Source organism: Phyllostomus hastatus, unplaced genomic scaffold, assembly GCF_019186645.2.
Source record: "Phyllostomus hastatus isolate PE091 unplaced genomic scaffold, TTU_PhHast_1.1 phas_contig_40, whole genome shotgun sequence".
NCBI lineage: Eukaryota > Metazoa > Chordata > Mammalia > Chiroptera > Phyllostomidae > Phyllostomus > Phyllostomus hastatus.
Genome location: NW_025333872.1, coordinates 28,894,645 through 28,922,343, shown reverse-complemented (window position 1 = coordinate 28,922,343; position 27,699 = coordinate 28,894,645). Strand labels below are relative to the sequence as shown.

General features: G+C 36.1%; 1 protein-coding gene and 1 long non-coding RNA gene across 4 annotated transcripts in view; one reads left to right on the top strand and one right to left on the bottom strand.

Annotated features, from left to right (window-relative positions):
* The window catches only part of KCNQ5 (potassium voltage-gated channel subfamily Q member 5), a 502,003-nt gene that overhangs the window by 374,257 nt on the left and 100,047 nt on the right, over window positions 1-27,699 (bottom strand). The window lies entirely within an intron of this gene.
* On the top strand, window positions 109-26,663 carry LOC123821515. The gene is made up of 5 exons (XR_006786124.1): window positions 109-189; window positions 7,908-7,952; window positions 10,876-10,951; window positions 24,507-24,544; window positions 26,535-26,663. It is a non-coding gene; the product is annotated as an uncharacterized LOC123821515 (long non-coding RNA).

Genomic DNA, 27,699 nt, shown 5'->3' with positions numbered 1-27,699 from the left:
AGCTAGCAGTTTCCCCTCTGGGAGGAGCTATCTCGAGAGGAGTGGTTCATCAGCAGGATGACCTGTGGTTTTATGTTTTCATCCAAACCATGTTTTGAAAATGAAAGGGGCATGACCTGGGGCTGCCTCAGGTAAGCTGGGAGGCATGGTTACCTACCCTTAAGGCAAAAGGCCTCCATTCGTGTAAAGGTAAGGCCTGGACAATGCCTCTACTAGAAATAATTATTCCAAAATGTTCAGCTGAATGATAATTATTCTATTAGGGAGCAAAATAAAAATGGAAGAGGCTGACTATTATTATATGATGCTAGCTTAGATATGCTTCTCTTTAACCCTTAGCCAAGATCAACTTGAACTAATTGTTCATTCTTCTACCATAATTATTATTATTTGTTTTCTTATAAATGAAGTGGAAAAGAGACTGAAACTTGAGAGAAAAAAAAATTTGTTTGGTAATATTTATGACTTTAGACTTCAGACTTACAGCTGCAAAATTTATAGATCAGTTTTTGGACTTAGACCCCATCTCTGCATTTCCAGAGAGGAATCAGGCAGTCATTTATCTCGCAAAATTCTGGGTTTCACACATTCTGACTGCTGCTCAGCCAGGCTTCTGTCCTGGAGAGCCAGGTTCTTCTGAAATAAGAAGCATCATATGATGCCTTTAACTTTCTTTTGGCTTTAGATGTTTTGGCCAATAGAACATTCTTGAAAGCCAAAGGTACTTTTCCCCACTTAATAAACCCCTAGTTTCAACAAATTCTCTCTTAGAATTATTCATGCTGAAATTTCTGACCATTCTGGGTGGGGCTAGTAACCTTTTCTTCCTGGCATGTTTTCATCTTTGTTTTGTTTGTATCTTTAAGTCAACCAACCAGGTAAGGACTCTGGACAGGGCCTGGCTCTGATACACCTCCTACTTAGAGATGCCTAACTTACTACTTTTTTAAATAATGGTAAACTAAAGAAAAAATTAAAAAATAAATAAGCAACACATAGTGCACAATCTAAATAAGTGAGCACATTCAAAGATGACTATAAGCCCTGACTGAATATATTACAATTGCCCAAATCTCATTTCTAGTCCTTTACTCATTTGTAAGTTTCTTACACCTTTCTTAATTGGCAGCTGGTAGTATTAAAAGCTTCTTGCGCTATCCTGGCTCTCAGATTAGGCTTCGGCTCTCTACTTTGCCTTGAATTCTGGTTTGCCCAAAGTGCTTTGTAGTTAGGTAACTGTTGAAGACCCAGGGAAAATTTATACCTGTTCCCTTGAACCTTCCCCTGGGTTATCTGCGGCTACAAATTTGGTAAAGTTGTGCTTTTTTTCAAACAAAGCACTAAAATCTTCTCATAAAAATGTCTTTATATCCTGAAAAAATCATATAAAACAAAGACACAAAAGAAAATAATAATAGGGTTTAAGTGCATTTATATGAACAAGATGGAAAGGCAATTGCTGATGGGAGAAATGAGGGCTGGGGAGATAGATGTAAGTGAGCTGCACATGGAATTCTATGTCCTTAAAGGAAAGAAGGCAAAGCTCAGTTTTGAGGCCATAATCTTGTGAACAGTGTCATGGAGCTGAGAAGAAGGGATTCTTTTTTTAAAAATTTTATTTAAATTGTTGTCGCAGTACAATTTTCTATCTTTTACTCCCATCCTAACAACCCACCCACCCAGCCCTCCCCTCCTCCCTCCCATTTCCACCCGCCCCTAGTTTTTATCCATGTGTCCTTTATACTCATTCCTGTAAACCCTTCCCCTTTTCCCCTGAAATTCCCCTGAAATTCCCTCTCCTCTCCCCTCTGAATTCTGTCAGTCTGTTCTTTATTACAGTGTCTTTGGTTATATTTTGCTTGTTTCTTTGCTTTGTTGTTTAGGTCCCTGTTAAAGGTGAGATCATATGGTACTCTCTTCAGTGCTGCCCTCCTGCCACGATCTCCATCTGCCTGTTTTCTTTCCCTCTGCTGCTTGGGAGACTCTGGGCCCTCTGAATCCTGGGCTTGCGTCTTTAGAGCTCTTACACTAGCAGCTGTTTCCTTGCCTGTGTGGTGCTGAGTTTTCCTAATCCCCTTACCAGGCTGGAAGTGGCTTGAGAACAGAGACTATGCTATCATAGCTGCTGAAGTACCTACCCTGTCTGTGCCTGGCAACTAAATATTTCTTGAATTACTTTAATTCATGTGCTAAACTCCTCCAACTTGAAAAGGAGCTAATTGACATAGCTTGTAACTTTATAATTAACTTTATTTTTTTTCTGTTCTTAGAAATGGATTTAAATCAAATATTAATTTCCTAATTACATTAATTTTTCCATAGCGCACAATTCTAACAAATAAAATAATAAAGACCCATACACAAAGAATGTATATGTTTTTCTTAAAAGATGCCTTAGGTGCACATGGATTAGGCAGTGTTGGGTGGACAGTCTTTTCCTAGGGTGCCTTACCTGTCACACTCTGCTTCATCACTCACCACTCCTCTGATTCAATCTCCTTCACAGTTTTGTTTTTGTTTTTTTTTTGTTTTTAAGGGCTAACATTATGAATGCTACAGAAAATTTGAATGCCCTATTAGCACCCAATTTCTTTTTATATTAATCCACATACAATGTTAAATTTCCTCACAATGCTTCATCTCAGCATAAATGAAGGTGAAATTATTTTATGGGCATTAACATTGTTTCTTATATTTGAATGGCTGTATTATATTCTGTACTTCTAAAAGGCAGCTTTGGATATGCTGAAACTGGCCTTAATTATTATTTAATAATAGATACTTAAGAGAATCCTGAAATTTGTTTTGCATGCAGCCCAGATTCAAAAGAATTAAAAATAATTATTGCTTTTAAATGCATTTATTTTACTTTTATCAAGCACATTTAAGTTATTTAATGAGTACATAGGAGCAGGGAATGATAAATATGTTGCAGAAATCAGTTGGCTATTAATCTTATGCATAAAACTTACAGGAATTAAGACAAATAAGAAGTAACACATAGGAATTTAAGCACATCACACGGTTAATCTCATTGCATGTTGCCCCTCCAAATACCTCCCAACCCTAAGCCCTGGACCTTAGAGCACCTTCACACTTGCTGCTTTTTGTACAATGATTTAATGTCTGTGTAGAAATAGACTCTTTGGGGTCATGGTAAATAAATCTCTAAAATCAAAAACTCCACAAGGAATTAGTAGTGGCACACATTCTTTTAAATAATTAACAACTGAGATAACATAAGATACTATTAGGGCAATACAGGCTCCATTCTAAAATACACATAAAATGGAGTCCTGAAATGCTTTAAACCATTTCAGATCCAAATTGGCTAGCACTTGTCTTTGTTTAAGAGGTGAAAGGGGAGGTTCACTTAGACAGTGTAGAGGATGTAGAAAACCACGAAAGAGCCCTGTTCCCTCTGTCAATGAACAAGAGCCAGAAGGTATATGTTACCACTTTCCCTGAGCCCTTCAGAGAGCTGAGGTGCAAAGCAACCAAATAAACTGAACTCCAAAGAGTGACAAGCCCCTCTGAGAGAGACATAAAATGTTTTATCTTGGACCAAGTAAGGAAGAAAAAGGGAACTGACTCCCTACAAAGAGATAAGAAGAAATTAGCTACAATTTTAATAAATTTATGAAGGACAGCATAGACTAATATGTCAGTTGGAATAGCTAGAAATTCCAGACACAGGGTAGTCCACTCTTACTCATTAACTCTTGTCTATGGGTCTCTAGCAGGTACCCATGAGAAAGTTTGGGAGGAGAAAACCAGAGAGAGAGAGAGAGAGAAAGAGAGAGAAAGAGAGAGAGGGAGAGAGAGAGAGGGAGAGAGAGAGATCCTTGCTGTGGTAGAGACTTGCAGGAGGTGACCACCTGCATCTGGGAAACAGGCATGAAGCCAACAAAACCTTGCTACATGAAAAGTTAAAGGAAGTTCTTCAGACAGAATGCATATAATAGCAGATGGAAATTTGGAGCTATGTAAAGAAATAAGCAGTACTGGAAGTGATAAAAATAGAGGTACAAATAAAAGATATTTTTCTCACTTTTAATCACTTTTAAGGATAAGTGACCACAAAAATAGTAACAATGTCTTATAAAGTCTATAACATACATAGAAGTAAAATGAATGATAACATAGCACAAAGGATGGCAAAGAGTAAATGGAGTACGTACTGAAAGGTTCTTATAGGTGAAAATGTCTAGAAATACTTGAATGTAGATTGTGATAAGTTAAAGGTATATATTTTAAACTCTAGAAAAATTACTAAAAAGCTTCAAAGAGAGGAACAACTAATAGGCTGACAACAGAGATAAAATAGAATCATAAAAAAATTAACTAACCCAAATACAGGTTAACTAACCCATATACAGGTTAAAAATTATAGAATGAAAAAATATACCACAAAACACTAATCAAAAGAAAGCTTGAGTGACTTCATTAATATAAAGTAAGTAGACTTTATAACAAGAAAATATTATGGAAATTAGAGGTATATTATGTAATGATGAAAATGCCAATGCTTCAAGAATTTATGAAAACTTGAATATAACTAACATAATATGCGAAGTAAAAACTTATAGAACTGAATGAAGTAACGAATTCACAATTATAGCCAGAGATTGCAACACTCTTCTCTCAATAATATATAAAACCAGTATACAGAAAATTCAATAAGAATATAGAAGACTCAAACACCACTATCAATCAAGTTGACCTAATTGACATTTATATGGTATTCCCCATAGGGTAAGAGAATGCACATTTTTTCCCCCATATTTATCTTGAACATTCACCAAAGTAGTCATATTCTGGGTCATAGAACAAGTCTTAACAAATTTAAAAGATTGGAAACATATAAAGCAGAATTTCTCAAACTTGGCACTATTGACATACAGGGCCAGATAATTTTTTGTTGTAGGGAGCTGCCCTGTGCAATTTAGGAAGTAGCATCGCTGGCCTCTACCTACTAGATGCCAGTAGCAAATTTCTCCCCCTCCTTCCAGTTGTAACAACCAAAACATTCCTGCAGATTTGCCTAATGTCTGATGAGGAGCAAAACTGTCCTGAGTTAATGATCACTGATAAGAAACATTCTCCTATCACACACACACAATTATCAAATCAAATCCAGTGGACCAGAAAAAAAAACCATTATGACCAAGTACGTTTATCCCAGAAATGTAGATTAAAAACAACTGCACTAATAAAAATACAATATACTTTATAGATAAGAAACATCATTTGACAAAATTCAGGATCTATTCATAATAAAACTCTCAGTAAATCAGGACATAACGGAACTTCCTCAACCTAATAAAGGGCACCTCCAACAAACCTCCAACTCACACATGGAAAAGTGAGAGACTGAATGTTTTCACTTCAGATCAGGCAAACCTGGCCAGACTGCACCTGCTCTCACTCCTCCTATTCAGCATCGCCATAGCAGTCCTGGCCAACACCATCGTGTATAATAAAGAGATAAAAGATACACAGATTAGAGAGCAATAAATAGAACTACCCTTTATTTGCAGACTGCATGATCATCTATGTAGGAAATCTCAAAGAAACTGTGCAAGGTAAAAAGACACTGCTGAAAAAATGAAAAGGCAAGCCATAGACGTGGAGAAAATATTTGCAAAACACATATGTAATAAAACACCCTTCCATTGAGGATTTGTAAAGAAATTTACAATCAAGGTTGTTTGCTTTTTAGTATACAAAAACAACTGCACAATACTAAAAAGCAAACAACCTATTTTTTTTAATGGGCAAAATATTAAAAAAAAATAACTTCACCTAAGAAGAAACATAGGTGGCAAGTAACACATGGAAAGCTGTTCCCCATAATTAGGTATTAGAGAAATGCAAATTAAAACTATAACAAGGTACCATTATATACCAATTAGGACGGCTAAAATTTAAACACTGTCGCAACAAACTGTTGCTCTAGATGTTGAGCTACCCAAATTCTCATATCTTCCTGATGGGAATGTAAAGTGACATTGCCACTTTGGAAAAACTGTTGGCAGCTCTTATAACATTAAAAGTACACTTACTAATTGTGGTGTATCCATACAATGAAATACAACTCAAAAATAGAAAGGAATCAACTCTGATACATAAAACAAAATGGATTATCCTGAAAAACATTATGTCAAGTGAAAACAGTTTATGTGACATTCTGGAAAATGCAACACTGCAGGGCCAGAAGTCAGATCAGTGATCGCCAGGAACTAAGAATGAGAGAATAGAAATGGAAGACCTCAGGGGATGATGGAAATATTCTACAGCTTGATTGTGCTGTTTGTTACATGACTAGATAGGATTCTTAAAACTCATCAAATTAGATGTATGTCTAAAAACGGTAAATTCACTGCATTTAAATTGGACCCCAATAAATCTGACTTAAAATAAAAACGACATTAAAAAATATCTTTAGAAACATCATAGTATCTGACAGGGTATTTTGTGGAACATTCAGAAGAAAAAGACTCTTACATGAAGCCTGTTGCATATAAAGAAGCTAAAATATGAATTCTGCACTATTCAAGAATTCAGTACCAGAAAAAGAAGAATTGAAAAAATAACTAAAAGTCAGATTTATTTATCTGAATCTTAAAAGTTTTTCTCCTTGGCATATCAGGATGATGCTCTAACCAATTACACTATTTGGCCAGAGCCAAGATCAGTAACTGAGTGGATCAAAAAGCTGTGGTACATTTACACAGTGGAATACTACTTGGCTGAAAAAGAAGGAAATGTTACCTTTTGTGAAGCATGAATGGACCTGGAGATTATTATGCTAAGTGAAATAAACCAGTCAGAGAAGGACAAATACCATATGATTTCACTCATATGTGGAATCTAAGAAGCAAGCAAAATAGAAACAGAGGCAATGGATACATGAACAGACTGACAGCTGCCAGAGGGGTGGGGACTGGATGAAAGAAGGTGAAGGGATTAGCCAAAGAACATACATGCATGACAAATAGACATGGACAGCAGTGTGGTGATGGCCAGAGGGAAACAGGGTGGAACTGGGTGGAGATGGGCTGAAGGGGGAAAATTGGAGACATTTGTAATAGTGTCAAAAGTAAAAATAGAGTTAAAAAGTTTTTCTCATTAGCTTATGCATTTTAATTAATATTTGACATTCTTGATTATAACAAATACATTAACATATTTCCTGTATGAAAGCAATTTTCCTACATTTTTAGAAAACAAGAAACTGCATTATATTTTCATTAGTAATGTATAGATAACATTTAGACTGAATACGTGGGTACACAGTTCTCCTATCTCTTCAGAAAGCATTCTTCTAGAATTCAGATTTACATCAGTTGATTTTCACCCCCTGCCCTTTGTCACTGCACATATTCTCTGTACCCTGCTTCTCATAAAACTGCCTATTCAGTAGAGAGTAGTATCATTACCTGCATATAACCCAGAAAACCAGTATTATAGATTACTAGGACAGAAACAGAGCTTCGACTAACTTAGTCTAATGCTCTGCTTTACTCACATTGGCTGTCTGGGTTTGTCCTTTGAAACTTTGGATATGGGCACTTCAGGAAGGTGTGAGGGCTGTTACCCTTGTAATGGACTGCGGTGGGGAACATTGGAGACATGGTCTGGACACTCAGAGGAAAAACTGGTGCTGATTTTGAGGAGGACTGCGAGTATCCATGGGCGGGGCACAGGCAAACTGAAACTGTTCTTTAACACCTTGGTTTTTACTCCAAGTTTATGTGCCTCAAGATAATGTTATTATTTAAAGAAAACAGAAGTCTTTACCTCTGTTACTTTCTTTGCCTAAAATCCTTTTATCTCCTTTACTTGTTTACTTGTTTCCTTCTACTCATATAGGCCTTCGCTTACATTCTGTTCTTCCTTCACAGATGGAAGAGAAGTTCCTCCTTTTATCCACTCTCTTGTACTTTGTGGTGAGCACATAGTTTGGTTTTAGTGAAGTAATTAGTTGTGATTAGTTTTTTAAAAATCTGTCTCCTGACTCAAATATATGCTCCATAAAAAACCAGACAATATCTTTCTTGATGACTGCTGTTTACTTGGGGCTTGATTCTGTGTCTTATTCAGGACAGGTGCTCAACAAATGTTTAATTTTCCATGAAGGGATTGATTGTTGGTCCTGCGGCAGACATATCTCAATCTCAACCTGCAGCAAGCCACACTGCCCTCCTGCCCCACCCCTACCCCGCCCCCAACTTGCCAAAACAAAGCAAAAGATGTCCGTTTGAATCCCAACACTATCATTTATTTGCTAATGAGTTGGGGAAATTTATATAAACATTCTGACATTATTTCTCCTTAAAATGCATCTAGTAACAAGTAATGAATAGACGTATGTGATGTACCTGAGAGTATATTTAGGAAGTAGCAGGCAGTCAGAAATCACAGAATCGACCCATTGCCTTTTGTACTACATTATAGTGAAGACTTTCACAATATTAATTGCGTCACATCTCAACAATGTCTTTTCATAAAACAAGTCAAAGTTAAAATATACATTTATGATTCAAAGATAAATTTATTAAGGTGAACTCTGTGAAAATGGTGATATTTGACTATTCCTGACATTAAAAAATGGCAGTTTCAAGTAATTCAAACTATTTGATGATTTTGCATTCTAAATATGTATATTTTCTTTACATTTGTCCTTTTTGTAACCGATGTGAACATGATTTGATGATAGAAAAACCCACCAAATGTTGTTTTTTGTTCCCTGACACATAGAGAATGGTCTTGCTTCCATGGCATGCTACTCAATCCTTCTCAGATCTAGCTTTGACCTACACTTTCACCCATATTTTCCAGCCCTTTTTTCCCACTCTGAGTTCACATCACACCTAAATGATTCATTACCTAAATACACCCTGTAGTTTTGAGAGTCCACACCTTGGCTCACACTGTACCCTCCCTCTCCTTGGAATTAGCTTTCAACATTTCTATCACAACATTGTCTAGCCCTTAGGATCCAGATCCAATGCTATTGCTTACTTTCCCTGTGTCTCTCCTTTCCAACCACTGCTTACACTACTTTGGATAACCCTTCTTGTTTTAAAGCTAATTTTGGACAGAGTTTTCTGTTGAGCCAAATTGTTGGCTTTTTAATGGTAGGCTCCATATTTTAGCCATTTTTCATACCCTACCACCAGCTCTATCCAAGAAACATCTAAAATAATATCTTTGGTCAACTGGTATGCTCTAAAGAGAGATATTTTTGAGTGACATAAATGGATAAAACTCACTAAATATATGCTGAAGTGATGAAAGTGGAAGGCTTGAAAAGCAGAACTTCTTTTTCAGGGCACTGTAATGTGGAAGAATTTACCTTGGGCAAGTTATACTCTTTTAGCATCACTGCAGCTTTTCTTCTCAGGTAAAAAATCAGTGTATGTGTGACCAATGGACCAGGCATTTCTGTTATATGTCTATTTAGTTCAAAGCATTTTCACTTCAAATTCAGAGATTTTAATATATCAAATAGAATCATATTTGATCCTACAGGGTAACTTTACATTCTGAAGTGATAGTGTTGTAACTTTTTAAATCAAATGGACATATGACCAAGTGTGAGGAATCTTGTTAGGATCTTATTAGAGTGATGGAATTGTTCTAAAACTGGATGATGATGATGGTGAACAACTTGGTTAATTTACTAAAAATTACTGAATTGTACACTTAAGACAGGAGAATTTTCTGCTATGTAATTTATAGCTCAAAAAACTACTTAAAATATAAAATGTAACTGAAAAATATTTTTAAAAGATTATTTTCTGTAGCTCCATCTGTGACCAAAATTTAATATCGCTGGTTTTATTATGAATGAAATTAATAAATCCCAAAGTACATTGATAATTTATTGAAGGTTTTTTGACCTAAGTCAACTTTAAATAGTGCTGTGTTTCTAAACCTACTGTGTTGAAATGGAATATTTTCTTTTCTGAAAACTAAATCTCAAAATGATGTTGAAGTTGGTTTCTAATAAATTCTTATTGCTAAATAATTGATACTTAATCATATCAGATTGCATAAGTTATTTATTTCCAGAGCATTCTTTCACTCTAGATAGAGGTGGTGCATATGAACTCATAAAACACTAACTTAAGAAATACATTTGGGAGTTTCTTTTTAAGGTTTGTGAATGTCTCCCACTGTGGCCAGGTTAGTTACTTCTTTGTCATTTAAGTGCCCCCATTTATAAAAAGTATGTAAAATTTGCCATGTGCTGTTTTAGATAGCATTTTGATATCAAGATATATAGACCAAGGTTTTATGGGATTTAAATTGTGTATTATTTGCACTTCAATTAAAAATTATAGATAGTGAAGTAATTATGGGTTTTTTAAAAGGCTTTGCTTTTTTGAATAATGTTGTCATTGTAATTTGACCCATGAAAGGCAAGTGCTTCCTTGACAGGCAATATTAATTTATGTTTTCTTTAATTAGATAATGCTTTCTGAAGAAACAATAAAAAATATTCTTTAAAAAAAAGCAGGCTGAGTGGTATGTCAAAAACAGCCTTAACTTGATTACATAAATGGAAATAAAAATATTTTTAAAAAATATTGTCAGTGACTGTTCAAGACATGATTATTCCCTATGTGGGCTATTTGTGCCTCGTGTTTTTCCGTCCACCTACCTGTGTCTGGAGCATTTCCCTGCCCATTTCTGGGGAATGGAAAGCAGAGCATAGCAGCAGAAACAAAATGTAATGAAGTTCAAATCCTTACTTTGGCAACTTGTGAGCAATTGGAGGAGGTGTTCAGAGCAAATTTTAACAGGAGGTACTGAAGTTTGTGGAATATGAATGGTTTTAATTTGTCCACATTGTTCCATGAACAGGGGTAGCTGAAGATTAAGTGACTGACTGATGGAATCTAAAGCATATTCCTGTGTGAGAATAACTACAAAATAAGCAGTAAGTACAAACACCTCATAACCAGGTGGCTTTAAACTATAAACTGAAAGCACTCTTTCTAATTGGCTGGATAAGGTGGTATTCTGTTTGAACTTTTAACAGAACCACAATCTAAACATCAGAGCAAGGACTTGCTTTTAAATGAAAATCCTTTGGAGTGTTGAGAATTCATTTGTAGTTTATTCAGATTTCTCTGAACTATAAAGTTCTGTCACAGCGATGAATGGTGAAGAGAAATATGAAGAGGAAGAAAATAAATATGTAATTTAAAATTTGTCCAAGATCCAAGAGTTAACTCCCTTTATTCAAGAAAGTTGAGTCATGGGCAAACCACAGGTGGTCAGGGAGTGGGTGAACCGTGACACATCTGTTTCTCATAAACCCAGCCTTCCCTTTTTCTGAATGAAATACATTCATGTGTGAACATGTCAAAGCTGGTACAGGAAAAGCATTAGTTTTTGCTGGCACACATTGCACTAATGATTTGCCTAATGCAATACTTGGGCCTTCTTGTTCCCTCTGTTTACCACTTACACTCACTGAGCATTCCTGGCATGTCTGAGTTGTCAACAGAAGCTGGTTTTCCTAATGCGCTGTGCTCTCTCCATTATGAAAATTTGTTCACCATCTCTTTAGGAACATTTGCCTGATTTAATGAAATTTTCACCCAAAGTAATTAATGCATGTTTATTAGTATGAGCCTCATATCTATTGATGAAGGTACAAACAACAGCAACACCTCAAACTATCAAAGAGCAAAGTTTAGTAATTTAGTCATCTCTCAGTTATGATGGCTGACCTTAAAGTCAACAGCACTTCTACAACTTTAAGGCGCATTTAGAGTGCTTGAGGACCTTGTTAAAATTCAGATTCTGATTCAGCAGGTCTGGGGTGAGACCCAAGATTCTCATTTGCAACAGGATGCCTAGTAATGCTCTAGTGAAATACTTTTTGAATAAAAAAAAATCGTAGGGAAAGTACCTTAACAGGAAGGTTACAACTAATGAGAAGATACTGAAGCCAGGCTGGTTCATTTCTGCTTGAGTCATCTCTTCTAGGTTTTGCGGAGTACTTGCGTTTAGGAAAAGGTTGGGATAAAAAAGTGCACATCAACTGCATTAGAGCTCATGGACAGTGACTACTTGCCCGATCTCAACATCAGTCTCCCTGTCTTTCCTATTCTGAGGCCTTCCAGTCCATTTTATTCCTAACAAGCCATCTTATAATTGAAGAAATGTATGACTGGGGATTTTTATAATGTAGGAGTTTTACAAGGAGACAGTGATGTGAAATGAAAAGTCCTACTGAACTAGTTTCTTACTCCATCTTTTCTCTGCTTAAGGGAAAGTTAGTTACTTCTTTACTTAGAAACTAGTCTGATCTTGCTCTACTAATTTAACAACACAATTGATGACATCCAACGAGTTCTTATGTAGGACAGCATTTGGAAAACATTTTTAAAAACATACAAATTAAGTCATTATTTTAAGATATTTATATGCTATGTAACTGACTAGATTGAAATGTAGTTGAGGACTAGAATTTTATGTTATGCTTTTATTTTTATGACCCTGCATCTTCAGTCATTTTGTCCAATTTAGGTAACATAGTATTTTAAAAATAATACTTCAGATGATGAACCAACTGGTTGCTGGAAAAAGAAATAAAGTAGTATGCAATGCCAATGTTTGAGCCCACTGTTAACTTGCCATTGCAAAATAGCTGGAACTAAAACTAACACACTAGTTCTTAACATTTTTTGTTTCATGGGCCACTTTGGCAGTCCTGTGAAGCATATAGAGCCGTTTTATTAAATGCATAAAATAAACACATTACAATGAGAACAATTACATAGAAATTATTATGAAAATATTAACAGAATTCTTTATTAATGTGTTAAATAACAAAGTCTAGCAGCAGGTCCATTAGCTAACAATGTTGAAGTGGTGATGAGTGTAAATTAAATTTCATGTATTTTCAATAACTGTGTTGTGACTTACAAATGATCTATGGTTTCCATTGGCGCCAATACTATTGTGGTTTGCTGCTTACATTCATAGTTGAAGGAGGTATCAAATATTAAAGTTAGTGAAAATAAAGATTCTATCCACATTCTGGACCTTAGGCTATAAACCCCTGAACTGGAGACAGGTAAATATTAGAGTTATAAGATAATATAATCGTTAAGAAACCTCAAAATTCATACCCTTGTCTCCTTCTAGGCAAGGTTTACACTATAACATACCAACTTTTGTTACTATAATTATAAAGGTTTGCAGTTGTTCTCAATGGACCCAAGTAGTTTCATTACTTTTAGCAACTATTATATAACTGTATATAATGTATGGTGTATAGTAGTTTAACATAGTCATGCAGTTAAAAGAGTGCTATTGCATCTCAATCTATTATCTGGCACTGTTGGGTCTCAATTTAGCATCCTAAATGGAATTCCCTAACTTTCTCTATTATTACTATACTCAAAATTATATTAATGTCACCTTGAAAGAAAAGGTAGTGCTCCAAGAATTCTCTCATATATACACATATATATGTATACATATACATATTCTCGTATATGTATATATATGAGAATTCTTGGAGCACTACCTTTAATATATATATGAGAATTCTTGGAACACTACCTTTTATATATATATATATATATATATATATATATATATATATATATATATTTAAAAAGAACACATAGCTAAATGTATCCAATGTGGCTATAGAAGACTTAGAGGGAAAAACAATTCTAAGTGTCTTAATTAAAAGCAGTGTCAACTTTGTTTTCTTTTACCTTTGTTTCATATTTAGTTGAATGACAGCTACCATTAGTATCTGTCAGCAGATCCCTGACAGAGGCGGGAAATGGTGACTCACCCCGATCACTGGCATGTCTACTCTGGTTCATATAAATTTCCTTCCAATGCTTTCAGAAAAAAGTAAAAACTGACAAATCCCACTGAGAAAATCATGAGAAAGAGAAGAGCTGATATTAAGGAACTAAGTGTTAAATCAAGTAAACAATGATGCAGAATTTTAAATAAAATGGCAATCAGAAGCAAGGAGAAATTATTATCTGGCAATAAGAATCTTGATGAAATTAGTATCTGTCATATATTTTTAGGCTGGTATGGAAGGTATTCCACAGAATCCTTTAGACAGAATGCCAGAGAATTACAGAAATTTTTCAATAACACCGTAGTTATGGGTGAAACTGTTTCTTCCCAAAAGATATGTTGTCCCAACCTCTGGTACCTGTGACTACAACCTTATTTGAAAATAGGGCCCTGGCTGGCATAGTTCAGTGGATTGAGTGCGGGCTGCGAACCAAAATGTTGCAGGCTCGATTCCCAGTCAGGGCACATGCCTGGGTTGCAGGCCACAGCCCCCAGCAACTGCACATTAATGTTTCTCTCTCTTTCTCCCTCCCTTCCCTCTCTAAAAATAAATAAATAAAATCTTTGGAAAAAAAAGAAAGAAAATAGGGTCTACAGATATAATAGTTAAGATGAAGTCACACTGGATTAGGGTAGGTCCTAAATCCTATGACTGGTGTCCTTATAAGGAGTGAAAATTCTGCACAGGTACACAGGGGGACCAAAGGAGAACAGCCATGTGATGACAGAGGCAGAGACTGGAGTGATGCAGCTATAAGCCAAGGGATGCCAAAGGTTTCTGGGAGCCATCCAAAGCTAGAAAAAGGCGAGGAAGAAATCTTCCCTGAAGTCTTTAAAAGAAATATGACTTTTGACACCTTGATTTCAGACTTCTGGTCTCTCCAACTTGAGGAGAATAAATTTCTGTTGTTTCAAGCCACCTAGTTTGTGGTAATTGTAGATGGCAGTCCTAATAAAAATAATATAACCATGTCCTTTAAGAAAAGTTGAAAATTCATTATGGCTTCCATCAAGGCAGCACCTTAATTTCTGTCTGAAAATGTTGCTTTAGTTTCAAACCAAAATATAATTCAGTTTAAAGAGATCATGGCAGGTGATCCAAGATGGCAGAGGAGTAACTGGAAGCTACACTAGCCTCCTCCCAGGACCAATTTGTCATTACACCTAAATTGTAGAGAAATCATCTTGAATAACCAACTTAACACTAGCTGGAGAGAAGCCTTATAACCAAGGTCAGACAGAAGAAACCACTCCACCACAACATGACTGGTAGGCAGTGCAGAGGTAGTGCAAAAGGGCAGGCTGGGCTCCTACTAGTGGCAGTGGAAGTGCCAGAGGGATGTTTTAGTGGCCAGGGGGTTCCCCCTGAGAGGTGTAGGATCTAAACCACAAGTTAGGCCCCCCAACCTACAGCAACAAAGCCAGAAAGGAACCCAGATAACATCCAACTGTGAAATGCAGCAGGGTTTCCGTCTGCCAGGGAGAGATGGATGGATATTCAGAGAGCCTTTTAAAGGGCCAACACACAACATTTCATTTGCAGCCACTTACCCTGGGCTCTGACAGAGCGAGGGAAGAGTGGAATAGAGATGCTTGAGGAGAGTCTGGGGCTGGTGGCTCTGGGGAGAGAACTGAAGGAACAGCTACCAGGATCCCTATGCTGAGTCACTCCCTATACTACCAAGGTCATCTTTCTCAGGCAGACCACTCTTCTCCAAATGGCATCAGCCTAAGGGGAAGTAATAGCAACACCTGCAGGAATTACTTTGCCCCACCCTGTGGAGCTTAAGCCTGGCTGTTTACAGTTTGATTAGATTAACAACAGATGAGTTTAACAACTGATTATTTTGGCAACTAAGTCAGAAAAAATCTCCAGAAGAACTAGGTGAAATGGAGGCAATTTATCAGATACAGAATTTAGAGTAATGGTTATAAGGATACTCAAGAGCATGAAAAACAGACATGAAAACCACATAAAAAGACCAGTCATAAAAAAGGAATGCAATATCTGAAAAGAAATAATACACTGGAAAGAATAAACAGCAGGTTAGATGAGGCAGAGGACTGAATCAGTGTTTTGGAAGGTAGGGTAGAAAAAAAACACCCAGGCAAAGCACCAAAAAGAATAAAGAATTTTAAAAGAATGAGGAGAGATTAAGAAACATTTTGGGCAACATGAAGTGTAACAACATCCATATCATGGGAATACCAGAAGGAGAAGAGAGAAAGTAAGGGATTGAGAACCTATTTAAAGAAATGATGACTGAAAACTTTCCTAATCTAGTGATGGAAATAGTCACATAAGTCCAGGAAGTTCAGAGAGTCTGAAAGAAGTTGGACCTAAAGAGGTCTACACAGAGACACATCATAATTAAAATAACAAGGCTTAAAGACAAGGAGAGAACCCTAAAAGCCACAAGAGAATCATGTAGTAACATGCAAGGGAGCATCAATTAGACTGGCCCCTGATTACCCATCAGAAATATTTCAGACCAAGGGAGTGGCATAAAATATTCAAGGTGACGAAAAGCAAGTACCTACAACCAAGCAAGGCTATCATTTAAAATTGAAGGAGAAATAAGGAGCTTCCCAGACAAGAAAAAGCTGAAGGAGTTTGTTAACACCAAACCAGTACTGCAACAAATGTTAAAGGGCTTGCTTTCACAAGAAGAAGAAAAAGAGAAAGAAAAAAAAAAACAGGAAAAGAGTCTAACATACATACATATCTATCAATAATCACCTTAAATGTTAATGGCTTAAATGTTCTAACCAAAAGACATAGGGTAGCTGAATGGATAAAAAAATGAGACCCATATATATGCTGCCTCCAAGAGGCCTATCTCAAATTGAAAGATACAAACAGACTAAAAGAAAAAGGTTAGAAAAAGATATTTCATGCAAATTGAAAGGGAAAAAAAGCTGGGATAGCAGTACTTACATCTGACAAAGTAGGCTTTAAAACCAAGACTGTCGTAAGAGACAAAGAAGGATGCTACATAATGATAAAGGGAACAATACAAGAAGAGGATATAACCCTAGTAAACTAAATATGTAAAGCAAATCTTGATGGACATAAAGGGAGAGACCAACAGGAATATTGTCATAGTAGGGGATTTTAACATCCAATTGACATCAATGGATAGATCTTCCAGACAGAAAATCAACAAGGAGACATACTATATCAAATGGATTTAATTGATACCTACAGAGCATTTTACCCCAAAACAGCAGAATATACATACTTTTCAAGTGCACATAGAAATTTTTCTTTTTTCTACTTTTTTAAAAATTATTTTATTGTTGTTTAAGTACAGTTGTCTGCATTTACCCCCACCATTCCACCCCCCACCCTAGCCATCCCTATGGAAAGTTTTCTAGGATAGACCACATGTTAGGACACAAAACAAGTCTCAATAGATTTAAAAAGATTGAAATCATATCAGGCATCTTCTCTGACCACCATGCTATGAAACTAGATGTCAGTCACAAGAAGAATACTGGAAAACATGCAAAGACATGGAAGCTAAAATAACATGTTATTAAACAATGAGTGGGTCAACAATGAGATCAAGAAAGAAATCAAAAGATACTTTGAAACAAATCAAAATGAGGACACAACACTCCAAAATCTGTGGGACACTGGGAAAGCAATCTTAATTGGGAAATTCATAGCATTACAGGCTTATTTAAAAAAAAAAACAAGAAAAAACTCAAATAAACAAAACTTTCACTTAAAGGAACGTGAAAAAGAACAACAAACAAAGGCTGAAGCGAGAAGAAGGGAGGAAATAATAAAGATCACGGCAGAGATAAACAAAAGAAAGTCTAAAAACAATACAAAAGATCGATGAATCCAAAAGCTTTTTCTTTGAAAAAATAAACAAGATTAACAAACTTTTAACCAGAGCCACCAAGAAAAAGAGAGGACCCAAATAAATACAATAAGAAATGAAAAAGGAGAAATGACAACTGATACCAAAGAAATACAAAGGATTGTAAGAAAATATTATGAACTATGTGCCAACAAAGTGTACAATCTGGATGAAATGGATAAATTCCTAGAAACATACAATCTTCCAAAAATAAATCAGGATGAATCAGAGAAGCTGAATAGACAGATTACACCTAGTGAAATTGAAGCAGTAATTAAAAAATCTCCCAACAAACCAAAGCCTGGTCCAGATGGCTTCACAGGTGAATTTTGCCAAACATTCTGAGAAGAAATAACATCTCTTCTTTTTGAACTATTTCATAAAATTCAAGAGGAAGGATGGCTCTCAAACTCATTTTACAGGGACAGCATTATCCTAATTCCAAAACCAGATAAAGATACCACAAAGAAAGAAAATTTCAGGCCAATATCCCTGATGAACATAGATGCTTAAATCCTCAATAAAATATTAGCAAACCAAATACAGCAATGTATCAAAAAGATCATGCACCATGAACAAGTAAGATTCATACTGTGAATGCAAGGTTGGTACAACATTCACAAATCAATAAATATGATTCACTACATAAACAAAATGAAGGATAAAAACCACATGATCATATCAATAGATGCAGAAAAAACTTTTGATAAAATCCAGCACCCATTTATAATAAAAACTCTCAGCAAAGTGGGAATAGACAGAACATAACTAATCATAATAAAGGTCAAATATGACAAACCCAATGCCAGCATCATACTCAGCAGGCAAAAACTGCAAGCATTTTCCCCTTCAGATTGGGAACAAGACAGGAATGTCCACTTTCACCTCTCATTAAATGTAGTACTGGAAATCCTAGCCACGGCAATCAGACAGGAAGAAGAAATAAAAGGCACAGAAATTGGAAAGGAAGAGGTAAAACTGTCTTTATTTGCAGATGATATGATATTGTACACAGAGAAGACCAAAGATTCCACTGAGAAATTACTAGAACTGATAAATGAATTCAGCAAAGTAGCAGGACACAAAATTAATATACAGAAATCAGTTGCATTTTTATATGCCAATAACAAACTAACAGAAAGGGAAATTGAGAAAGCAATCCTATTCTTTGAAGCAATCCTATTGCTTCAAAGAGAATAAAACACCTCGGAATAAACCTAACCAAAAATGTAAAAGACCTATACATGGAAAACTATAAGACATTGAAGAAAGAAATTGAAAGAGATACAAATAAATGGAAGCACATAACATGTTCATGAACAGGAAGAATTAGCATCACTAAAATGTCCATACAACCCAAAGCAATCTACAGATTCAATGTGATTCCTATCAAGATTACAGTGATGTATTTCACAGACCTAGAACAAATATTTAAAAAATTTATATGGAACCACAAAAGGGCTCACATAACAACAGTAATCTTGAGAAAGGAAAACAAAGTGAGAGGAATCATGCTACCTAACATCAAACTATACTACAAGGCCATAGTAATCAAAACAGACTGGTACAGGCATAAAAACAGACACATACATCAATGGAATAGAATAAAGGGCCCAGAAATAAACCGACACCTTTACAGTCAAGTAATATTTAACGGCAGAAGCAAGTACACACAATGGGCTAAAGACAGTCTATTCAATATGGTATTGGGAAAATTGGACAGATACATGCAGAAAAATGAAACTAGACCACCATCTTACACCACACGCAAGAATAAATTCAAAATGGACCAGATACTTAAATGGTAGGCCCGAAACCATAAAAATCCTAGAAGAAAACATAGGCAGCAAAATCTTGGACAATGCTCATAGAAATATTTTAACAGATATGTCTCCCCAGGCAAGGGAAACAAAAGAAAAACAAATGGGACTGCAACAAACTAAAAAGCTTTTGCACAGCAAAGGAAATCCTCAGCAAAGTAAAAAGACAACACACAGAATGGGAGAACATATTCACTGATACCTCTGATAAGGGGTGAATATCCAAAATTTATTAAGTACTTACAATTATTAATACCCCAAAAATAAACAACCCAATTAAAAAATGGGCTTAGGACCTGAGTGGACATTTCTCCAAAGAGGACATACAGATGGGCAATAGACATATGAAAAGATGCTCAACATCATTATGCAAATTAAAACCACAATAAGATACCATCTCATACCTGTCAAATGACTATCATCAATAAATCAACAAACAACAAGTGCTGGTGAGGATGTGGAGAAAGGGGAACACTTTTGTCCTGTTGGTGAGAATGCAGACTGGTGTGGCCACTGTGGAAAGCAGTATGGAGATACCTCAAAAAATTAAAAATGGATCTGTCTTTTAATTCCACTTCTGGGAATATATCTGAAGGAACCCAAAACACTTATTTGAAAGAACAGAAGCATCCCTATATTCATTGCAGCATTATTTACAATCACCAAGATATGGAAGCCACCCTAGTGCCCATCAATAGATGAGTAGATAAAACAACTATGGGACATTTACACAATGGAATTCTACTTAGACATAAAAAAGAAGAAAATTTTATCTCTGCGACAGTATGGGTGGACCTGGAGAATACTATGCTTAGCGAAATAAGTCAATCAGAGAAAGACAAATACCATATGATTTCACTCATTTGTGGAATTTAATGAAAAAAACTGAACTAACCAGCAAAACAGAGACTGACTCATAGATGAAGAGCAGATGAGGGCTAGTGGCTGGAGGTGGGGAGGTTATGGGTGGAGGGATTGAGCAAAAACGAACAAGGACTCATGGACATGGACAACCATGTGGTGATTGCTGGGGGTAGTGTGGTATATGAGGACTAAATAGTAATTGAAAAAATATAATAAAGATTAAATTAAGAAAAAAAAAAGACCATGGCTGCAACATTCCTGTAAATATAAGCTAAAATTTGGAACAAGGAATAAAGAGTTGCAAGTACCCAACTTGATCTTCCCTTTGATTGCCATTATTGAAAGACAATGCTGAATGACTTGTGGTGGCTCCTAGATATTGCAAAAAGTGTGAAATTCATACAAACTAACTTAATATAAACATTTAATCTTATACTGATCAGATACTGTAATGAATTGCTAAGTTTGGAGAGCACATTTAAGCAATTAAATAATTAGAGTTGAAAAAAGAGTTATGAAGGAGCCAATGATTTCCTAATTGATCATTTCATTTTCAGGAGCAATTGAGCACATAGAAATGAATATAGCTTCCAAAATTTCTTTCATTGCTCGACTTTTAAATGATAAAGCAGTAAGACAAGGAGCAAAAGAAACAGAGATGCAGAAAAGCTGAGTCATTAGATTAAAAGGTCCTGATATTTTAGCAAAAATGACATAAATGTACTCTTTAAGAATAGCCCAGAAATCAAAATTTGTGTTGGAACTTTTCTTTTCTGCATTTTAATTCATCCTTTCTTCTTCATAAATCCACATCCCTCCCATTTTTCTCTACTCAGTTCTTAATTCACGTTTCCAAAAAAACCTTCCCCAGTCTAGCAGTAAGATACCTTGGCAAGCCTTTTGTCCTTCTGCTTTTCCTACTATTTTCTCATATATATACTTGTATGTATATATAATATATGCATACATACAAATATATATACTGTATATATACAATATATAAAAATGTTCCTAATAACAGTGCATATGCCTTGAAGCGGTATCCTGATTTTAATTTATTTCATATCATAACATCTGCCTTTCTCAAATCTTGGCTGCACACTTCCATTGTAAGGCAAATACAGGGTGGGGCAAAAATAGGTTTGCAGTCATTCACAGGTAAAATAATATAATTAATAAACAATAATTCCAGAATAAACTCTGTTTCGCATACTCACAGCTTTTAAAAAATTTTAAAAGATTTTATTTATTTATTTTTAGACAGAGGTGAAGGGAGGGAGAAGGACAGGGAGAGAAACATCAATATGTGGTTGCCTCTCATGCGCCCCCTGCGGAGGACCTGGCTGGCAACCCAGGCATGTGCCCTGATTTGGGAATCCAACTGTGACCCTTTGGTTTGCAGGCCAGTGCTCAATCCACTGAGCCACACCAGCCAGGGCTGTACTAACAACTTTAAACCTACTTTTGCCCCACCCTGCATAATTTCTCCACTAATTTTGTTAGGATAAATAAATTACAGTTTCACATTTTAATACCTGTGATACTGTTAGAGCTCCTTGCAGATATTATTATGACTGTTTCCAAGGGTGCAGTGGGCCTGAGCTTCCTTATTCTCCCAGAGTCCTGGTGTAGCCATGTGACTTGCTTTGGCCAGTGAAATGTGAGCATGTGAGCTGACTTGGTGTGCCATTTCTGGGAGAATGTTTTAACTGCCAATGCATAAGTTGCCAGCATCTCTCCCCTCACCTGGTACTTGTGGAAGCACAAGTTAGCAGGAGCACCAGGTCGGGGCTTACAGGGTCTCATGGGGATTACAGTGAGCCAAGCTCCCATAGAAGTAATGCATGGGAGTGAAATAACCTTCCATTTTTCAAGCCTTTGAGATTTGTGTCTTTCATTTTCTTTTGTCATTTCAGGAAAACCTAGCTTATTCTAAGAGATACAATAACAAAAATTCATACTGCATTCAATATTTTATTTTCACCTAGTCAATACTTATCCATAAGGTAGGCATTGCTAACATTAGAACTGTCAACTAACCAGTGAGAAAGCTAAGATTTAGTGTTACAGACCTTATAAGGATACAAACCAGAAAGTTGAATCTAGGTCCAGCTTTCTTTCCTTCATAAATTGCTTATAAGAGATACAAAGTGAATATAAGCATAATCCTAATAGCAAACATGGGGTATAGATTTTAAAATGGTATATGTTTATTGCAGTATAACATTTGTATGGTCACTACTAGGGATATTAGTAAATTGAATTTGTAAAATTGTCATTATGATCTGTTTTCATCTATTGCATAATGAAAAATGAAAATAAAATGTTTTTTTACTAGAAATTTATTTTAAAATTCAAATTATGAAACTGCATGGTAATGTTAGATTAAATTCCATCAAAATTCTATTAACATAATTAAATTACATTTTGAGGAAATGAAAAATACTTAATAAAATGAATTATTTATGTTATGAAAGATTTCATTAACTAGACTTAACATTTGAACTCATTACCAGTAGAGAAAAACTATAGCTTACTTATTTATTAATGCTTTTATGTATATAGTTACACTTCTATTTCTATTCCATACTTTGATATTCAAATCTTGTAAGTATTAATGACTGCTGCTATACTACCTGAAGTCAATAGTGTGTTTTAGACTAAGATACATCTAAAATGGTTAAAATGAAAAAAGTTCCTTGGAGAATTTTGTGCAGAAGCTAGACAGAATAGCCTTTAACATAGACAATTTCAAGATAAAAGTTATTGGTTAGTTTCACCCTTAAAAAGAATTTTATATTACAGTTTTTGTTGACTGATTTTTTTGAAGAAGCAATAATATTTCAGATTTCTTTTGGTTGCAGTATAAAAGGAATAAAAATAAACAGACGCCCACATCTCTGAGAGTTGTCAAGGCAGACCTGTGGTAAATCAGATAGCTGTACTCTGCTGAGTGCATTGTGTTCATTTCTGCCTCTGGACGTCTCTGAAGTCTCTCACAGAAATTTCAGCTGAAGGGCATGGCCTCAAAAGTCCACTACTTCTTCTTGTTTATGTCCCTGTAGTGTTCAAACTTGACATACCTGCTCATTAAGTATAGCCACGTTTTTAACCATTGAAGTCAGGTGTAAGATTATTGCATTTTTATATAAAAGAATTTGTATTAGTAACAAAGCACTGCACTGCCAAATCATTAATATAAATAACCAGATACCAGTCCATGAACTACCTGTAAATCTTGAGCAGATCGTGCTTAGAGTACTGTGGTTATTTATATCAGATACTGTGAAGAAAGCTGATCTCCTGTAGGACAGTTGGTATAAATAGTAGTAGAAAGCAGGGCAGGGGAAGTCACATTTGTATATTTGAATACATCAAGTAGAACTTTTGCAACCCCTACAAACTTTTTGTAAGTTTGAAATAGTTTTCTAAAACTTCTATTATATTTCTGAGACTGCATATAACAGCATCTATTATGTGAGAGAAGTTTTACTACATTGTTTCAAGAGAAGTACAAATTTTTTGGTGATCTTTGAGTTGCATTGAATTAAATATTCAAATGCCCTATTACATACGATAAAGGGTACTGAAGCTATCTTCTCACCATTCTTCCTCCATTGCTCCACCCCATAGAGATTTCATACACCATCCCAACACCCCACCACTACTACCAAATAACTCTAGAATATTTGATAACCAAGTCTAAACTTCATCTACGAATCAGGAGCCCTGTTGTATGAAAGCAGTTGAGAGCCCGTGGCAGGTATGGGATGCATGGCTTGGCATGAAGGGGGTTAGGGGTGGAGTGGGATGTGCAGGTGTGGTGGCAGACTTCTTTGACCAGTTGGTATTAAATGGCTCCTAAAACTTAAAATAGAAGATCATATCCTTCAGAGTTAGGGGACAATGGAGTTAGGTTTGTCTTATTCTCCAGCAATTGCCAGATCTCCTGTTCTCTCCTGACAAGTCCTTTAGCAATTTGCTTCAGTAAATATTTATGTTTGGGTTTTGTTTTGTCCTCTAAGTCTTCCTGAAGAGTTCTTTAATTTCTACTTCAGTTGCATGGGATAAACCATTTCCTCTTATTTTGCAGCTTTATAGCATATGAAGACCATAATTACATCTCCTGAGGTATGTTTAACCTATCCTGATACTTCAAAGTTTTGCTACTTAAAGTGAGGTCTGTGAATCAGAAGACTCAGTATCATTTTGGAACTTGTTCGAAATGCAAATTCTCACCAGCTACACCCTGCTAGCCTACAACATTAGACTCTGCATTTTAATAAGATTTCTAGGTGATTTACATAATCATGCAAGTCTGAGAAACAGTGCTGTAAAGAGGCATTTGGATTCTTTCTTCCCCAGTCATTCACCCTGTGGAACTCTTTCTCACAGGTTACCTCCTGAGGAGGTAAAAAGTTGAGGAGCACCATCCTTTTAATCAAATCAAATGACAGTACCCAGAGGGGAGGTGGGAGGGGGCAATGGGGGAAAAGGGGGAAGGGCTTTCGGGAACAGCTATAAAGGACACATGGACAAAACCAAGTGGGGGTGTGGAATCAGGGGAGGGAGGTGGGGATGCCTGGGGCGGGGAGAAACTGGAGACAACTGTACTTGAACAACGATAAGAAAAAAAGACTTCTTGGTTCTTTATTATTATTAGAAAGGCCACAGAAAAAGAAACATTGTATAATTTCAGGGGACACTTGAGACCTTAACCATTTACTGGGTCTTATATCGAAACTCAAGCCTGCTGTTTAAACTAATTGCCAATTCAACATTCTTGAACATGCTGACTCCTACCTCCCACTCTCAGAGAAGGGTCAAATATATCAGGGACTCCACCAAAACTTCCACCAGAGACTCTCCCAACTCAGAGGTGACATGGTTTTAAGCCCTACCAGTAGAGAGAGCCCCCTAGTGTTATTTCAGTTGCAAAGTTCATTATACTGCAAGCCCTGGAACAGGACCTCCAAAATCATCAAAAATCCTGGAACAATTCCTAGATCGCCTTCCCCAAAGATGCTCAGTTGCAGCATCAATAAAGTCATATGTAGAGGAAGAGGGAAAGGACTGGATGAGGACTCAAGTCATGATAGGCCTTAGCTGCTGAAATCCTCAGGGTTCTACCTAGAGTTCCAAGTATAAGATGGTACCAGTGGCTTGTTAAAGCTTTCAGCAGACAATTCCACTTCCTAGAATCATTCCTTCCCTTTGTGTAACAATTTTGGGGGAAGTCTTTATTTACCCTCTGATTCTCTACTCAGAATTTCATCTTCCTTATATGCTGGGTGAACATGGCTCTATCTTCTCACTACAGACATAATCGTAAAACTGCTCCTTAAACTTGGCCTGTCATCGAGCATCTCATTTTAGCTATCCAGTCTTGAAACAGCCCTTGTCAACTCAGATGACGACAGCGGCCTGCTTCATAGTGTCCCAATATAACAGCTCCCTTTTGCAAATCTATTATTTGCAGAGAATTTCTACATACTCGTTAGTAGGAAAGTTTCTCTCAGGAGCAATTGATCCTGGCAGGTATTCTGAATTTCTTTGCTCCTCTCAAAATGATTCAGGCTTGGTCTCCCTTAACACCATTCTCCAATCTGCTTCACCACTAGATCATTCATCCCCTGCGGTCAGGCCCTCTTACTCATCTAGTGTTTCCAGTGCCTTAAACTGGCAGATAATGGGCACTCAACAAATATTTTTGCACTGAAGGTAATTGGACTGGAAAGACTAGAGTAGTTCTCTGTAGATGCTACTCTGACTGACTGACTGAGAAGGCCAAGGGATTACTGTAATAAAAAATTTGGAAATACTATTTCTCTGGTAAATACTTCTGGTTTTTTTTTTTTGTTTGTTTGTTTTTTGTTTTTTGTTTTTTTTTTGTGGCTGACACATTGATTTCAATCTTGTGACTTCCTGAGCCAAGAACCCAGATAAGCTGTGCCTAGATACCTGACCCACCAAAACTGAGACAACTAACTTATTTGGTTTTGAGCTGCTAAGTTTGTGGAATATGTTACATTGCAGTAGATAACAAATACAATAGCCTAAGCTTACAATGCTGTAAATATTCTTAAAAATAAGAGTTAAATTTTATTTTCTCATTTTATAGATTTATAGTGTATGAAGCAGACTCTGAATGGCATCAAGTCCTGGGACCATAAAATAGTAGAAGAACTGCTGTGAGAATTAATAGCTTCTCAGCCCTAAGTTCTCGGCTCACTGAACATACCATCTGTAGCTCTGTTGCCTTCTCTGATAGAGAAACAAATTATTTAGGGGACTATGATTTTCTTCAAGTGCCGTATTTGTAAAAGCAGTGTTATTTATCATTTCCAAGAAAGAATAGGTTTTAAAATGAAATTTAGTGAAGCAGCAAAATCTCAGAGTTTCTGTTATGAAGTGAAAGAGGTTCAGAAGCAATAGAGACTAAGCAGAGAAAAACCAAAATGAAAAGTTAGTGGAAAGTTCGATGGGAGAACAGGATGTAGTCAAATAAATTGTTTTCCTTATATCTTATTCATTGGTCCCGAACAATGTACCACAAACGGTGGCTTCGACCCTTCAGATGTAACTCTCCTTCAGTCTTTTTGGGCAGTTATTGCATGGAATTATTCAATGGAAAACTGATTTCTGTATTTTCCCACAAGTATACCCTTCTCATAATTCCTATATTAATCCCTAATTTATTTTTTAAAATGTTTGAAATATACTTCATTTTTTAGAGCAGTTGTGGGATCACAGCAAAATTAAGCAGTAGGTAGAGACATCTCACGTAGGCCGTTCTCCCATCCATGGGCAACCTGTGTGAGCCTGAACAAACATACAATGTCATGCCGCCATCATTATAGAACCACACAAAGTAGTTTCACTGCCCTAAAAATCCCCTGAGCTCTGCCTGTTCACCCTTCCCACCCCTGATCCCTGCAGTCTTATATCCTGTTACTGTCTCGGCAGTTTCGCCTTTTCTAAAATGTTACATAGTTGGGGTCATTCAGTGTGCAGCCTTTTCAGAGTCAGGCTTCTTTCACTTAGTAATGTGCATTTAAGTTTCTTCCATGTCTTCTTGATAGTACATTTCTTTTTAGTGCAGAATAATATTCCATTATCTAGATGTACTTCAGCTTATTTATTCATTCCCTAGTGAAGGAAATCTCGGTTTAAATTCCTCTTTAAAATATTTTTTATGCTACCCTCCAAAGTGTTATAATTCACCATGGAAAGTAATATAATAAATCCAACACAACAAATTAAAAATCAAGAAAAATAACATATTC